At 44.3% G+C, this 15,926-nt stretch overlaps 1 protein-coding gene across 1 annotated transcript in view; it reads left to right on the forward strand.

Annotated features, from left to right (window-relative positions):
* The window catches only part of ZSWIM5 (zinc finger SWIM-type containing 5), a 1,363,657-nt gene that overhangs the window by 384,150 nt on the left and 963,581 nt on the right, over positions 1 to 15,926 (forward strand). The window lies entirely within an intron of this gene.

Genomic DNA, 15,926 nt, shown 5'->3' on the forward strand with positions numbered 1-15,926 from the left:
ACACCTAATATGAATCATGAAACAAAAGATAAAGCAATATCTCATAGACTTTACCAGAGCATGTTCCTGAGCTCTCCCTGCATTTACATATTAAGTATGTAGTGGCGTTTAGATTTGTTATAATAAGCGACAAAGGTTTTACTTAAATGCAAACTTATGAGTGATTAAAAACAGTTTTTGTTTTTATTTTAAGGAAAAGCTAAGTGCAAACAGTTTTACAGAACTGTAGGCAACTTGTGATATGGTGCAGTGCACTTAAAGAAATGCTAAAATCATTTTAAATCAGAAGGTCTTTACTGTATTTTCTTGCTGGGCGTGAATTTTACCTTGTGGATTTGACCATTGGATTTGAAGCACCAGTGTCAGCTGGCTAAATTTCTCAATAGTTGTAGTTCGAGAATTTAATGGAAAAGATGATGCAAAGAAGATGCAGTTAGTGTTAGTTTTTGGTAGTCTTGCAGGATTTTTTTGTGTTCTTTTTTATCCCTTGCTGCCTGCCAACCCCTCAGCTTTTCCATGATTTGACCATCTCATTTGCTCAACTTGGGGTGAGAGTCAGTTGTGGGAGGCCATTGTCAAGGGATTTCTGCTGTTAATCCTGCCTGTTTGGCAGTTGATTTGCTTTCTTGCCATGTACAAAGGCACCTGGTATGACGTCCGCTGACGATGCTTGTATGTGTACTTTCATACATAAACACCTCTGGAAGGCTGCTGTTAACACAGCTTGGCAGAGCCATTTGCACATCCCCTGGCCCACATGTTATGTACTTGCTTCACTGCAGTAGTTAGTTTTGCATTGGACTGGAATGCCTTTCTTCCTGAAGGATGGTGGGTATTATTGCCAACTCATTCATATTCCCTTCCTTGGACTGTTTTTTTTTTCTCATTGTCTTTACTCTTAATTGAAGCTGAATTGTTGTTAAGGCTGTATTCCTTTTGTCACGGCTGTTGACTGTTTCAGTATTTGATTGACAATTACTTAGGGTAATAACCTCATTAAGACTGTCACATCCTTAATATGTTTGTGCCATCCCTTTTATTTTTCTTTTGGGGAAAAACATGTTGCTTAAAGGGCTCTTTGACTCTGCCTGGACTCTCATTTTTCTTGTAAGGCTTTGCCTTACAAAAATTCAAAAATCTGGCTAAAAAGTTTTTCTCACTGTGGTAGAGCTCACAGCAGGACATCACCCAGTCCTACACCTTAGGCACACAGCCCATAAAATGAGAGACCCACCTTAAAATAGATTCCTCCTTAAAAGATGAGGAAAGGTTGTCATAACAATTGTCCACTAGGATAGGAATCTGAAGATGATGAGCTTTTTTCCATGCTCACCTTTTGAGGATGTTTCATTTGTAGAGACCCTCAGTTCCTTGATGGGATACTTCATAATGTAATCTAAGATGCTTGAGACCATAATGTAGTCTAAGGTGCTTGAGACTGAGTACAAGGACTTCCTATGCATGCATGAGCTGTACCACCAGTGTTATAGGCTTTTGAAGATGGTTTTACTGCAGCATCTTTGAGCCAGATGCCCAAAATCCTGTCCTTAGTAAACCTAACAGATTTTACAGGGTCCAACAGACTTGCTAGTATCTGTACAGTAACTTAATGGCAGATTCATCAGTAATTTTTCTTAGTGCTGCCAAAGGATTTGAGATGACTCCAGGCCTTCATACTGTACAAATAATAAAGCAGGATGCTAGATCAGTTTGGGAAAAACTTGTACACATCTGCTACCCTTGTTTTTAGGACGATCAGTTGACAGATTCTGATGGCTAAATACTAATGACATGTCTAGAATCAAAGTGAAGAGAGAGAGAGACCCAGAGGGCCATGGATGAGACTCCAAAAATTGCTGGTGTTCAGACTAACCCACACCACTTATAAGGATGGTAGACGTCTTGTAAAAGATGAGTGTGATGCTGTTCTTGCAGCCAGCATTAAGGGCATCAGCAACAGGATCCATGATAAGGAGACGTGGTTGGAATTCAGACCCATTTAGAGAATGTCATGGGGCAGCTCTTTAACATGCTTATAGGTAGGAGTCTTTTGTTTGGTCTTCTGTAGAGGATATTTTTTAAAAACTTAGGAAAGAGCATGGACACTGTCAAGTCTTTTATCCACCCTTTTCTAGATATATGGCGGAAGTTACCCATTAATAGCTGATGATGTTCATCGTGTTACCCTGCTGCAGTCATCACACTTAGGTTATCCTGTTGTCAGGCAGTCCCGCAGTCGTCGGATTTCCAAAGTCTTGGTCCGACGTCGGTTGCTGTCGCCTCATCCCTGGCATCAGAGCGCCAGGGGTATATATATATATTGCAACCGACGCCATTTTCTCCAGTCTTCCTTGCCCGAAGCAGAAGCAGTTCGCAAGTGCCGGTCGGCCGACTCCTGAGATTTTTGAATTCGAGTTTCAGACCGAAGTCTTATATAAAGCTAAGTACCCCGTTGGGGAAACTTTTCTTGCCTCAGACCGATGTCAGAAAAAGTTAACAATTGTATTTCTTGTGGGAAGCAAATACCTCATAAGGATTTTCATTCTTATTGTATACCCTGCCTAGGCCCTGATCACGACGTCACTTATTGTCGATCAGTTGACAGATTCTGATGGCTAAATACTAATGACATGTCTAGAATCAAAGTGAAGAGAGAGTGTTCAGACTAACCCACACCACTTATAAGGATGGTTAGGTTATCCTGTTGTCAGGCAGTCCCAAGCGTCGCGGATTTCCAAAGTCTTGGTCCGACGCCGGTGTTGTCTCCGCCTCATCATCACATCAAGCCAGGGTATATATATATATTGCCATTTTCTCCAGTCTTCCTTGCCCGAGAAGCAGTTCGCAAGTGCCGGTCGGCCGAATTCTGAGATTTTGTCTTATATAAAGGAAATTTCCCTGGGGAAACTTTTCTTGCCTCAGACCGATGTCAGAAAAAGTTAACAATTGTATTTCTTGTGGGAAGCAAATACCTCATAAGGATTTTCATTCTTATTGTATACCCTGCCTAGTGCTGCAGTCCTGACAATTGGGTATAGTCAGCGTCCCAGTCGGCTCAGTCTTTTGCCGCATGGTCCGATGCAGAAGCAATTTTGCAGTGCAGGTTGGCGTTTGAGATTTTCGAAACCGGAGTTTCAGACCGAATACAGAGTTGGCTAAATGTAACCTGCTAGAACATTTTGGTTTTTCTTGCCTCAGTATTTTACCGATGTCAGAAAAGTGAATAACTGTATTTCTTGGGAAGCAGATACAGGGATTATCATACTTTGTGTATACCTTGTTTAGGGCCTGAGCCTTGTGCTAGATTGCTTCATCTAAGAAGCAAGGACAAAACAGTGAAGTCTAGGGAGAGGTTTTGCCAGGAGTCTCTATGGAGTCTCAGGCAGATACTTTACTGTTACAGGATGTGCCCTCTCAGGAGGCTGAGGGGGCTTCTCAGGTAACTGTTCTTCCCTCTTCCCAAGGTAGTTAGGGCCTCCTTCTGTTGCCAAAGCTTGAGGAAGGCCAAGTTCAGCTTCTGTAGGGCTTCTCCTAGCATTTCGGGCTCTGTGCCTAAATCATATGCTTAAAATGGCAGAAGATTTGATTACTCTGATTAGAGGTTCTATGCCCCCACCTGATAAGAGGCCTAGGTGGAACAGGAGTTTGATAGTTTTGAACAGTGTTCACAGGCTTCAGAGTCTTCTGTGGAAGACTTGCAAGAGTTTCCTACTAATTCTGATAGTGATGTGGATGAATCCACTCCTTCAGCGACTCCTCCTGAGGATGTTACATTTTCAGAGACTCATCACTCCATGAGGGAGCACTTTAAATGGGAAGGCCAAGATTACTCTGACTCAATTTTGTTTTTGCCCCAGCATAGGCCCTTAGCTATTCCTCCTGTGTTGCATGTGCTGGTGGATGTTTTTGCAGCGGCTTCTCTGAACCCTGATTCCTTCCCTCCTGCTCCTGTTAAGCCTGATAGGTATTATAGGGCTCATAAGTATTTGTTTAAGTGTCCCAGGGCGGAGCCAGAAACTGTTTCTCAGGGGCCTAAAGGTGTTAAAGCTTCTGTGGTTAAAAATCCTGTACCCTCTGATAAAGAGGCAAGGGCTTTGGATAGGTGGGGTAAGAAAGTATATACTTCTTCCACTCTAGCCATGAGGCGTTGAATTGTCAGTTTCATATGCTGAAATATCAAAATTATCTCCTTTCACAATTGAAATCTAAGGTGGATGCTTTGGCGAAGGTATTGAGTGTAAAGAATTGCTGGATTTGGTTCATGTGTCTGAACAAGTGGGTAAGCATTCTTTGCAGTGTGGTTTTGATGCTGTTCAGGCCTCAGGGTGGCTGCTACTAGTTCTGTTCGCAGACATGCCTGGTTGAAGGATCAGAATTTAGCTGAGCATGTTAAGACTAGGATTTTGGATGCTCCTTTACAGTCTGATGTGTTGTTTGGACCGCCTGTGGAAGCAGTTTTAAAGAAAATGGAGGACAAAGCTAAGTCTATGCAGACTGTTAAAGATTTTTTGCAGGTGCAGCCTCCGAAGTTTAGTAGAAATTGGCCTGCTAAGGGGTGGACATATCCTGCTTATGGTTCCCAGTCTAGGGGTAGGTCTAGCCGTGGTAGGGGCAGGCTCTGTCTTTTAGGCCTAGATCAGACAGTTCACCTGCTCAGACTTCTGGTGAGGGCAGGGGTCAGTCCTTTGAACCAATGACCTGCCTTTTCAGCTGCCAGTGGACTCCTGGCAGCTCCTTTGGGAGGAAGATTGTCTCTTTTCAAAGAAAATTGGGATTTAATCACTCAAGACAGATGGGTGCTGGATATTATTCATCACGGTTACAGATTTTATTTCCACACAATGCCCCCTTTCAAAGGCATGCCAGATGTTCCTCCTCCACAAAGGAAAGAGGCTCACAAGCAAGTTTCTCAGTTACTCCAGATAGGGGCCATTCAGCCAGTCCCTGTATCAGAATGTTCCTAGTACCAAAGAAGGGGAACACGTGGAGACCAATTCTGGATTTATCTATCCTCAACACTTATCTGGACATTCCCAAGTTCAAGATGTTGACAGCAACTGTTACCTCTGCTGGGCAAAGATCACTGGATGGTAACTTTGGATCTCAAGGAAGCTTACCTTCATGTGCCTATAAGGCTAAGTTGCAGAAAGTATAGATTTTCATTATCAGTTCTCTGCATTGCCCTTTGGCTTATCTAAGTATTCACAAAGGTTCTGGCTCCAGTGATAGCTTACTTCAGGCTTCAAGGCATTCAAATCTATCCTTACTTGTGCCTGATTCTGGCTCAAGAAAAGGAACACCTTCTACAGCATCTGGAATATGTCATAGCAGTGCTAAGATGCCTAGGGTATTCTGTGAACGAAATAAAGTCCAGTCTAGTACCCTCTCAAGACATGTGCTTTCTGGGTGTGAGACTGAATACAGCAGCTCAGATGGCCTTTTAACCCCGGACAAACAAAAGAGTCTGTCACTTTACTTCCATCAACTATCTCATCAGTCCGTGCTGACTGCAAGGACAGTCCTTCAAGCATTAGGGTTCATGGCATCTTGTATTCTGGTGCTTCCCAATGCCAAACTGCATATGAGGAAGCTGCAATGGTATCTCAAAATGTATGGACACAGCACTGCCAAGATTTGGACACTGTCATTCAAATAATACCTTGCCTTCAAAAGGAATTCTTGGGGTGGGCTCAGGAATGTCACCTAAACAAGGGACTCTCTGTGACCCGGCCAGAGGCGAGTCAGATTTTAACGACAGATGCCTCGGACACTGCTTGGGAGCTCATCTAAATGGAAAGTGGATACAAGACAAGTGGCCTGCCAGACTACAGCATCTACATATCAACATGAAGGAGATGTTAGCAGTCCAGTTTGCATTGATGGCGTTCAAGGAGTTACTTCTTCCAGGGCAGGTGTTGATTCTGACAGACAACACAACTGTCATGTGGTACATCAACAAGCAAGGGGAACACATTCTTATCCTCTATGCAGGCAAGCAATGATTTTATGGGAGTAAGCCTGCAACTGACTCTTCGGTTTCTGCCAGGAGCACAGAACTCCCTAGCAGATGTTTTAAGCAGACAAATCATGGATCCCCACAGTGGAAACTGGATCTTCATGTATTTCAGAAATTGACAGTGTCATGGGGAACTCCAGACATAGATCTGTTCGCTTCTCCACTAAACCACCAGCTGCCAAAGTATTGCACAAAGGGGTTTCATCACACAGCTTGGAAAGTGGATGCTCTGTCTTTCAGTTGGAAAAACCTTCATGTCTATGCCTTTCCACCTCTACCTCTTCTTTCAAAGGTATTACTAAAGGTCAGACAGGACAGGCCAAGGATGATTTTGATAGCTCCAGATTGGCCTCGGCAACACTGGTACCCACTTCTAAGGAGTCTTGTAAAGAAGCCTCCATGGCCTTTACCTCTGATTCCTCATCTGTTATCTCAGAAGGACGGTCATCTGCTCAATGTCAAGCTTCAATCTCTTCATCTCACAGCTTGGCATATTCTGTGTTGAAGCATGGTAGGTCTCAGCTTCCTCAACAAGTTTTAAATGTGATTTTGGAAGCTAGAAGGCCTAGTACTAGGAGAGAGAAAATGGAAGAGATTTTTATTTTGGAGTACAGCAAAGAATTTGGAGATTTCAGAGCCTAATTTGAGTGTGGCTCTTCAATATCTTACTGAATTATTGGACAAAGGTTTGTCTTTCTCTTCCATAAAGATTCATGCTGCAGCAATTTCAGCTCACTATGATTGTGACCCACCTTTGTTTTCAAGATCCTTTGTTCAAGCAGTTTCTTAGAGGGGCAAAGAATATAAGACCCCCACGAGAGCTCCTACTCCTGCTTGGGATCTCAATTTTGTGTTGGAAAAACTTACTCTACAACCTTTTGAGCCTGCAGCTACTGCTGAATTGAAATATTTGTCATGGAAGACTGCTTTTCTGTTGGCTATTACTTCTGCAAGAAGGGTGTCTGAGTTGCAGGCCCTTATGGCAGTAGAGCCCTTTTGATTTTCCACAAGGACAGGGTATCATTTAATCCTTCCTTTATGCCTAAGGTGGTTTCTAGTGTGGCTTTAAACCAAACTATTCATTTGCCTACGTTTTGCAGATCCTCAAAATAAAGGGGAAAAGATTTTGCACACTTTAGATGTACACAGGCAATTATTATTTGAGCAGGACTAAAGATTTTAGGCAGTCTCAGCAGTTACTTGTTTCTTTTGCTTTAAGTTCACAGGGCAAGCCTGTGTCAAAACAAACTATTTCTAGGTGGATTGGCTTTTGCATTGCATTTTGTTATTCCCATCATGGCAAAGAGGTTCCAGCTGGGATTAGGCCTCATTCCACTAGGGCTACTGCCACTTCAACAGCATTTCTAAGGGGTGGCAACTAAGGATATTCTGGCTACTTGGAGTTCAGTGCATACTTTCTCTAGGCATTATCACCTGCCTATATACTCTAAGACTAGAGCTGGTTTTGCCACAGCTGTTTTACAAGGCATGTTGTCAGCTCCTGCTACTTTATAATTTGCCAGCCTCCCTTACCTCTGCTTTGGGATTCTACCCAATTGTCAGGACTGCAGCAAGGGGAACATAGTACAGTTTTGTACCTACCATAAATGTAGATGTTCGAGGATTCCCCTCCCTCCTTCCCCTCTGTGTTTCAGGGTGGTTGTGTAGGTGACTTTACATGCTTATATTTTTTGTATATATTACTGTATATATTGTACATGTTTTTGCTGCAGGTTGTTTTGGGACTTGTCTTTTGGGTCTTCTGACATCTGGGGCAAGAAAAGACTGAGGAAATGGCGTCGGTCATGCGCATGACCGGCGTCCTCTGGTATTCGGGCCGACTGGGACGCGGACTATACCCAATTGTCAGGACTGCAGCAAGGGAATCCTCGAACATCTACATTTATGGTAGGTACAAAACTGTACTTTTTTGTGCTAGATTTAATAAACGCACTATTAAAAGACGTTTTGATTTCGCACGACACTTTTTTGGCAGCATGCCGTCGGAGCTACCGACTACCGGCGTGCACAAAAAACACAGGGATAAGGATGGTCAGCCCAGGCCTAAGCCTGATTCCGAGGCCTCGGTTGATCCGGTCTACGGTTATCTGTGAGGCCCCGACGCAGCCTCCGACTACCGCAGTTGAAGAACCCGAGACCACTACGGATATTTTGACGGAATGTACTAGGCCGACACAGCCTTTTACTTCAGGCCCTACCGACGACTTACTTCCAAGGATGCCGGTTCTTCTGAAACACCTTCGATTTCTGAAGGTGTTTTCAGACCAACGACTCTCACAGTCAAAGCGTTTTCTAAATCGAAGACTCCTTCCAAATCGAAAAACGCTTCACTTCAGTCACCTGTTCAAGGCCCTATGCCTAAGAAATAGATGCTTAAGATGGCTGAAGATCTGATTACTCTTATCAGGGGTTCCCAGCCCCCTCCTGACAAAAGCCCTAGACAAGAGGAAGAATCTGCTTCCTCTGAACAACTGTCTATTTCTTCGGATTCCTCTGAAGACCAAGACTATTCCTTCTCTCCTTCTGAAGATTCTGATGCTGAGGACTCTATTCCCTCAGCTTCCCCTCCAGAAGATTACTCTTTTGGGGAAACTTTACACACTGAGGGAGCATTTTCACTGGGAAGGCCAGGATTACTCTGATTCCAAGAAAAGGCTCAGAGAGTTTCTTTTACTCCCCCAACACAGACCTCTAGCCATCCCTCCTGTTCTGGACATTGTGGATGATGTTTATTTAGAATCCGGTTTCAACCCTGCCTCTCTACCTCCTGCCCCGGCCAAGCCTGACAGATATTACAGAGTTCCTGATTCCCATAAATTCCTTTACAAAAGCCCAGTAGCAGACCCAGAGACTATCTCACAGGGTCCCAAGGGGGCTAAGGCTTCTATGGCTAAAAATCCAGTACCTTCTGAGAGGGATTCAAGAGCACTAGACAGATGGGGGAAAAAGGTTTACACCTCAGCCACTTTAGCTATGAGAGCTCTAAACTGCCAATTTCACATGCTTAAGTATCAGCAATTTCTGATCTCTCAGTTAAAACAAAAGATAACAACCCTTCCTCAACACTCTGAATTGAAAGAAGTACAGGATTTGTTGCACGCCACCGAGCAGGTGGACAAGCATACCTTACAATGTGGGTTTGATTCCTTGGAGGCCTCCTGCAGAGCAGCGGTCACTGGATCAGTTATACGTAGGCATGCCTGGTTAAAGGAGCAGAGTCTGCCTGAACATGTTAAAGCAAAACTACTAGATGCTCCCTTGCAGCAGGATGTTCTTTTTGGTGTTAAAGCAGAAGAAGTTTTAAAGAAAATGGAGGATAAGTCAAAATCAATGCAGACAGTCAAAGATTTCCTACAGGTACAACCCCCTCGCTTTAGCAGAAACTGGCCAACCAAAAATTGGTCCTTTCCAGCCACTGACAGGCCTCAGAGGGGTAAATACAGGCGCCCAAGGGGCAGAGGATAACCACAAGCTCAGTATAAGCCTCGCCAATGGACCACTCCAACCCAGAAGGGAGGAGAAGACAGGTCTCAAGCCACCAGAAGGCAAACTCAATGGAAAACTCAATGACTTGCACCTCAACTGGCCAAACAAAGCTCTTTTGTCAGCCCTCCTGGGGGGAAAACTAGCATTATTTGTAGACAACTGGCACATGGTCACAAAGGACAAATGGGTCCTGGACATAATTTTATGAGGATACAGATTCCACTTTCACACCTTGCCAATAAAAAGAGGAATGCCAAACCTGCCACAAAATCAAAGGGCAGAGGCTCAAAAACAGATTGCAGCTCTCATGGCCATGATAGCCATTCAAAGGGTACCAACACCTAGAGCAAGGCAAAGGATTTTACTCAAGACTATTCCTGGTACCCAGAAAGGAAAATGCTTGGAGACCAATTCTGGACCTTTCTATTCTAAACACTTACTTACAGGTTCCCAAATTCAAGATGCAAACACTACAGCAGCTACTTCCCATGTTGGGCAAGGAAGCATGGCTGGTAACATTGGACCTCAAGGAGGCATACCTGCATGTCCCTATCAGACAAAGTTGCAGAAGATACCTCCGTTTCATTGCAGGTTCAACCCGTTATCAATTCTCTGCACTGCCCTTTGGCTTATCTACTGCGCCCAGAGTATTCACAAAATGCCTGGCACCAGTAATTGCATACTGCAGACAAAGAGGAATTCAAATATATCCATACCTGGACGACTGCCTCTTCCAAGCAGAAAGAAAAGACATTCTCATTCAACATCTGGCTTTTGTGAAGCATCTACTAAATTGCCTGGGGTACACAGTAAAAGAAAAGAAATCAAAACTAGTACCCTCACAAAAAATGACATTCCTGGGTGCCAGCTTGGACACAACGGCCCAGAAGGCTTATCTTACACCAGACAAGAAATTACAACTGACTCAATATTTCAAGACAATGGCAACAAAGACCCAATTAACTGCAAGAAAAATTCTGCAGGCTTTGGGGTTCATGGCATCTTGCATTCTGATAATACCATTTGCAAAACTGCATATGAGGAAATTACAATGGTACCTAAAAAGCGTATGGTCTCAACACAGCCACAGCTTGGACACAGTGATATCTCTCATTCCCTGCCTTCAACAGGAATTTCTGTGGTGGGCACAGGCATGTCACCTCAACAAGGGTCAGCCTTTCACCTTGCCCCCACCCAGGCAAACTATCACAACAGATGCTTTAGACTACGCCTGGGGGGCTCACATGGCAGGGAAATGCATTCAAGGCCTATGGGACTGCAGAACAAAGAAAACTGCACATAAACCAAAAAGAGATGCTTGCTGTTCAGAAAGCTCTGACGGCCTTCAAGGATCTTCTACATCCTGGACAACTGGCAATAAAGACGGACAACACCACAGTAATGTGGTACATAAACAAACAAGGGGGCACACATTCCTACCCTCTTTGCAGGCAAGCAATAATCTTATGGAACACAGCTCTGACCTACCAAGTCCAGTTACAAGCTCACTTCCTGCCAGGACAGAAAAACACATTGGCAGACGACCTAAGTAGAAACATCAAAGATCCCCACGAGTGGAAGCTAGACCCACAAATATTTGCAATGATAACTCAAAGATGGGGCCTACCAAATATAGACCTGTTTGCCAGTCCTCAAAACTACCAGCTGACAAAATTTTGTACAAGGACATTCCACCAACAAGCATGGAAAGGGGATGCTCTCTCCTTCAGTTGGAAACACCTGACAGCATATGCCTTTCCTCCCTTACCTCTTCTCACAAAGGTTCTTTTGAAGGTCAAAAAGGAGAAACCTCGAATGATTCTCATAGCCCCAGACTGGCCACGCCAGCACTGGTACCCACTTTTGAAGAATATGGCTCACAGCCCACCATGGATACTACCTCAAATACCTCATTTACTCACACAGCAAGACAAGCAGATTCTACACAGCCAGATCAAAACCTTAAACCTGGCGGCATGGCAAATCAATTAAGTAGCCAACCAGCTTCTCTTTCTCAAGCAGTACTGGATGTTGTTCTAGAAGCCAGGAGGCCAAGCACCAAGAAGGCTTACTCGGACAAATGGAAAAGGTTTTCTGCTTGGAACCAAGCTAAAGGCCTAGATACAACTCAGCCTCATATGCCTCACATTCTGCAGTATTTAGCTGAGATGTTGCATAAAGGACTTTCTTTCTCCTCAATTAAAATCCATGCTTCAGCTATTTCAGCTCACTACGCCACGAATCCACCTTTATTTTCAGATCCACTCCTAAGGCAGTTCCTCAGAGGGGCAAAAAACATTAGACCACCTAGAAGAGCTCTCCTGCGCCTACATGGGACCTCATCTTTGTTCTGGAAAAACTAACATTACCTCCCTTTGAACCAGCTTTTTCTGCAGACCTTCAGTTCCTATTTTGGAAGACTGCCTTGCTCCTGGCTATAACTTCTGCTAGGAGAGTTTCAGAATTACAGGCTCTTATGGCAGTGGAACCTTTCCTCATTTTTCATCAAGACAGAGTTTCTCTACGAACTAATCCTTCCTTCATGCCTAAGGTGGTTTCCAGCGTAGCTTTAAATCAAACCATCCATCTACCCACTTTCTTCCCCAATCCACAGAACAAAGGTGAGAGACTCCTACATTCCTTGGACATTCACAGGCAGCTTCGATATTACTTGGATTAAACTAAGGCTTTCAGAAAAACTGACCAGCTCTTTGTTTCCTATGCTACAGCTACTCAAGGGAAGGCCATTTCCAAGCAAACCATTTCTAAATGGATAGGCCATTACATACGATTCTGCTATACCCATCATGGGAAACCAGTACCTCCTACCATTAGGTCCCACTCGACTAGGGCAACAGCTACCTCTACAGCTTTTCTCAGGGGGGTTCCTACCAAGGAAATTTTAGAAGCTGCAACTTGGAGTTCTGTACACACCTTCACCAAACACTATCACTTACCTCTTTATTCTTAGTCCAGGGCAGGCTTCGCCACTGCATTTCTACAGGGGCTCATTGCCTCCTCTAACCTTCTATAATGCCTCCACCCTACCTTAGCTTTGGGACTCAACCCAAGTGTGATGACTGCAGCAGGGTAACACGATGAACATAGTACAGTTTTGTACCTACCATAAATGTAGATGTTCGAGTGTTCACCCTGCTGCAGTCCAGGTTACCCTCCCTCCAACCCCTCTGATTTACTGACTAAACCTCTGCTATGCCTTACTGATGTATTTGCTTATAGCTGAAGGGTTTTTTGTGTCTGTACAGTGTTCTCACATTTTGATACTGATTTGGATCACTTTTATGGGGGCACCTGACATCTGGGGCAAGAAAAACTGAAGAAAATGGCGTCGGTTGCAATATATATACCCCTGGCGCTCTGACGTCAGGGATGAGGCGACAGCAACCGACGTCGGACCAAGACTTTGGAAATCCGTCCGACTGCGGGACCGCCTGACGACAGGATAACCCAAGTGTGATGACTGCAGCAGGGTAAACACACGAACATCGACATTTATGGTAGGTACAAAACTGTGCTTTCTTGGTGTTTCACTGTTGCAGTCATCACACTTGGGTTATATCTGCCTGCAGGTAGCCCTCAGTTGGCCCGAATACCAGAGTCTTAGGATGCTGTCGCCTTTTCCATGATGTCAGGGGTATAAATCATGCAGCTGATGCCATTACATCAGCTTTTCTTGCCACGTGTGAGCCCGAAGCAGAAGCAGTTCGCAAGTGCCGGTTGGCCGCTACCTGAAATTTTCATTTTTCGAGTTTCAAACCTGAAGTATTCTAAAGCTAAGTACCCCGTTGGGGATCCTTATTTCTTGCTCTAACCGATGTCAGAAAAAGTTAACTATTGTATTGCCTGTGGAAAGCAAATACCTCACAGAGGTTTTCATTCTTACTGCGTCACCTGTTTAGGCCCAGACCATGACGTCCCTCACTGTCGGTTTTGTGCCTTGTTCACCGCCTGAACTATTTGTCCTTGGGCTATTTTTGTTTCTAAATTCTTTCGCTCTCATTCTCCATATTCTGAAATGGCTTCGATAAGCCATCCGACTACAGATCTGAAAAATGCAAGGATAAAAACCGAGACATACCGCATAGGTCCAAAACTGCTGACGACACTTCTGTTAAGCTAGTCGCCAGTCCGCCCGTACTTCACAGCGACTGTTACCCACTTCTGCAGATTTGCAGGCCTCTACTGAGATGCATTCGGAGTCTGGTATGCCGCGAGATGCTTCTTCGACTATGGAACCTGCAGATGTCTCTACCTTGGATGGGTCCGGAGCTGCTGTGCAGGCACTAGCTTCTGAGTGTGTATTCAGACCTTCTGATGTTCGTATTAAACAGACTACTTCGTTAATGACTAAAACTACCAAATTTCTCAGGCCAAGAGTTTGCCCTACGCCTAGGAAACCGACCAAAGCGCATTCTCAAGCTCCCATGCTACAGAAACAAATGCTTAGAATGGCTGAAGACCTTATTACTTTAATTAGGGGAAGCCAGCCTTCCCTCTCTAAAAGACAAGAAATTGATTTTCCTTCTGATTCTACAGACCATGAGTCCGATTTCTCTGACCTTGTGATTACCAGGACATACCTTATCTACTTATAAGGATTCAGATGCAGAGGATTTCATTCCCTCTGCCTCCCCCCTGGAGGACTTCTCTTTTGGTGAAACCTTGCATACCCGGACTCTCGCAAATTTCTCTTTAAAAATCTCACTGCGGATCCAGAGACCATTTCCCAGGGACCTAAAGGTATTAAGGCTACTACAGCCAAAAACCCTACCCCTTCGGGCAGGGATTTTAGGGCTCTAGACAGATAGGGTAAGAAGGTATATACCTCTGCAACTCTTGCCATCAGGGCTTTAAATTGCCAGTTTCACATGTAGAAGTACCAGCCGCATATTATGGAACTAATTAAACAAAAAATGGTGTTACTTCCAGATTGTGCAGAAAATAAAGACTTGCAAGAGTTAATGCATTCTGCAAACTTAAGTTAGTAAACGTACATTGCAGTGTGGTTTTGATGCCTTAAAAGCATCTTGCAGGGCTGCTGTCACTGGGTCTGTTCTGAGAAGGCATGCTTGGCTGAAGGAAGAAATCTTGCCAGACCATGTCAAAACAAAATTACTAGATGCTCCATTAAACCAAGAATGTTTGTTTAGCTTAAAAGCAGAAGTTGTTCTTAAAAAGATGGAGGAAAAAGCTAAATCTATGCAAACTGTTAAAGATTTCTTACAGGTACAGCTACCTAGATACAGTAGGCATTGGCCTTTAAAAATTGGTCCTTTCCAGTCCCTCCCAGACCTTCTCAGCCCAAACCCAGTGGCAAAAGACCACAAAGACTAAAGTCTCAGGGTATGCACAGATCTAAACAATGGAGTGCTCCCTCCTCAAAAACAGGAAGTGGTAAGCCACCCCCTTATGGAAAAAGTTCACAATGACTTGTCCTTCACCCTTCCCAGTCATGCCCAAGTACTTGCACCCCTAGGAGGAAAACTCGCCCTGCATGCAAAATCTGGGAGTATATTACCCAGGACCGATGGGTCTTAAACATTGTATCCCCCGGATACAGATTCTACTTCCACTCACTGCCAACCCCAAGCGGATTGCCAGACCTTCCTCCAAACCAGTGGGCAGAGGCCCAAAAGCAAGTACTTTCTCTTCTCAGTATCAGGGCTATTCAACCTGTGCCAACAGAGCAAAGGACAGGGTTTCTATTCTAGGCTATTCCTGGTGCCCAGAAAAGAGAACTCTTGGCACCCTATTCTAGATCTGTCAACTCTCAACACCGTCCTGGTGGTACCAAAATTCAAAATGCTTACACTCCAGCAGCTGCTTCTTATGCTAGCGAAGGACTCCTGGCTAGTCACCCTAGACTTTAAAAAAAAAAAAAAAAAGCTGATCTGCACATCCCCATAAGGGAATCTTGTAGGACATATCTATGTTTCAGGGCAGACTCTGTGCACTATCAGATGTTCTTCGTGTTTCACTGTTGCAGTCATTATGTTTGGGTTATCTGCCTGCAGGTAGCCCTCAGCCAGCCTGAATACCAGAGTCTTGGATTCCTGTGTCAGATGCGGTCTCCTCTTCCATGACGTCAGGTCGTCAGGGGTGTAAAACATGCAGCCGACGCCATTACATCAGTCTTTCTTGCCATGCGGTGCCCGAAGCAGAAGCAGTTTGCAAGTGCCAGTCGGCCGACTCCTGAAATTTTTGTTTTCGAGTTTCAGAACCGAAGTCTTTAAAAAAGCTAAGTACCCCGTTGGGGTTCCTTTTTCTTGCTCTTTAACCGATATCAGTAAAAGTTAACAATTGTCTTAACTGTGGAAAGCAAATACCTCATAAAGATTTTCATTCGTACTGCTTTCCTTGCTTAGGCCCAGACCACGACGTC

The sequence above is a fragment of the Protopterus annectens genome, chromosome 10.part0 (genome assembly GCF_019279795.1).
Source record: "Protopterus annectens isolate FY-2018-M chromosome 10.part0, PAN1.0, whole genome shotgun sequence".
Lineage (NCBI taxonomy): Eukaryota > Metazoa > Chordata > Ceratodontiformes > Protopteridae > Protopterus > Protopterus annectens.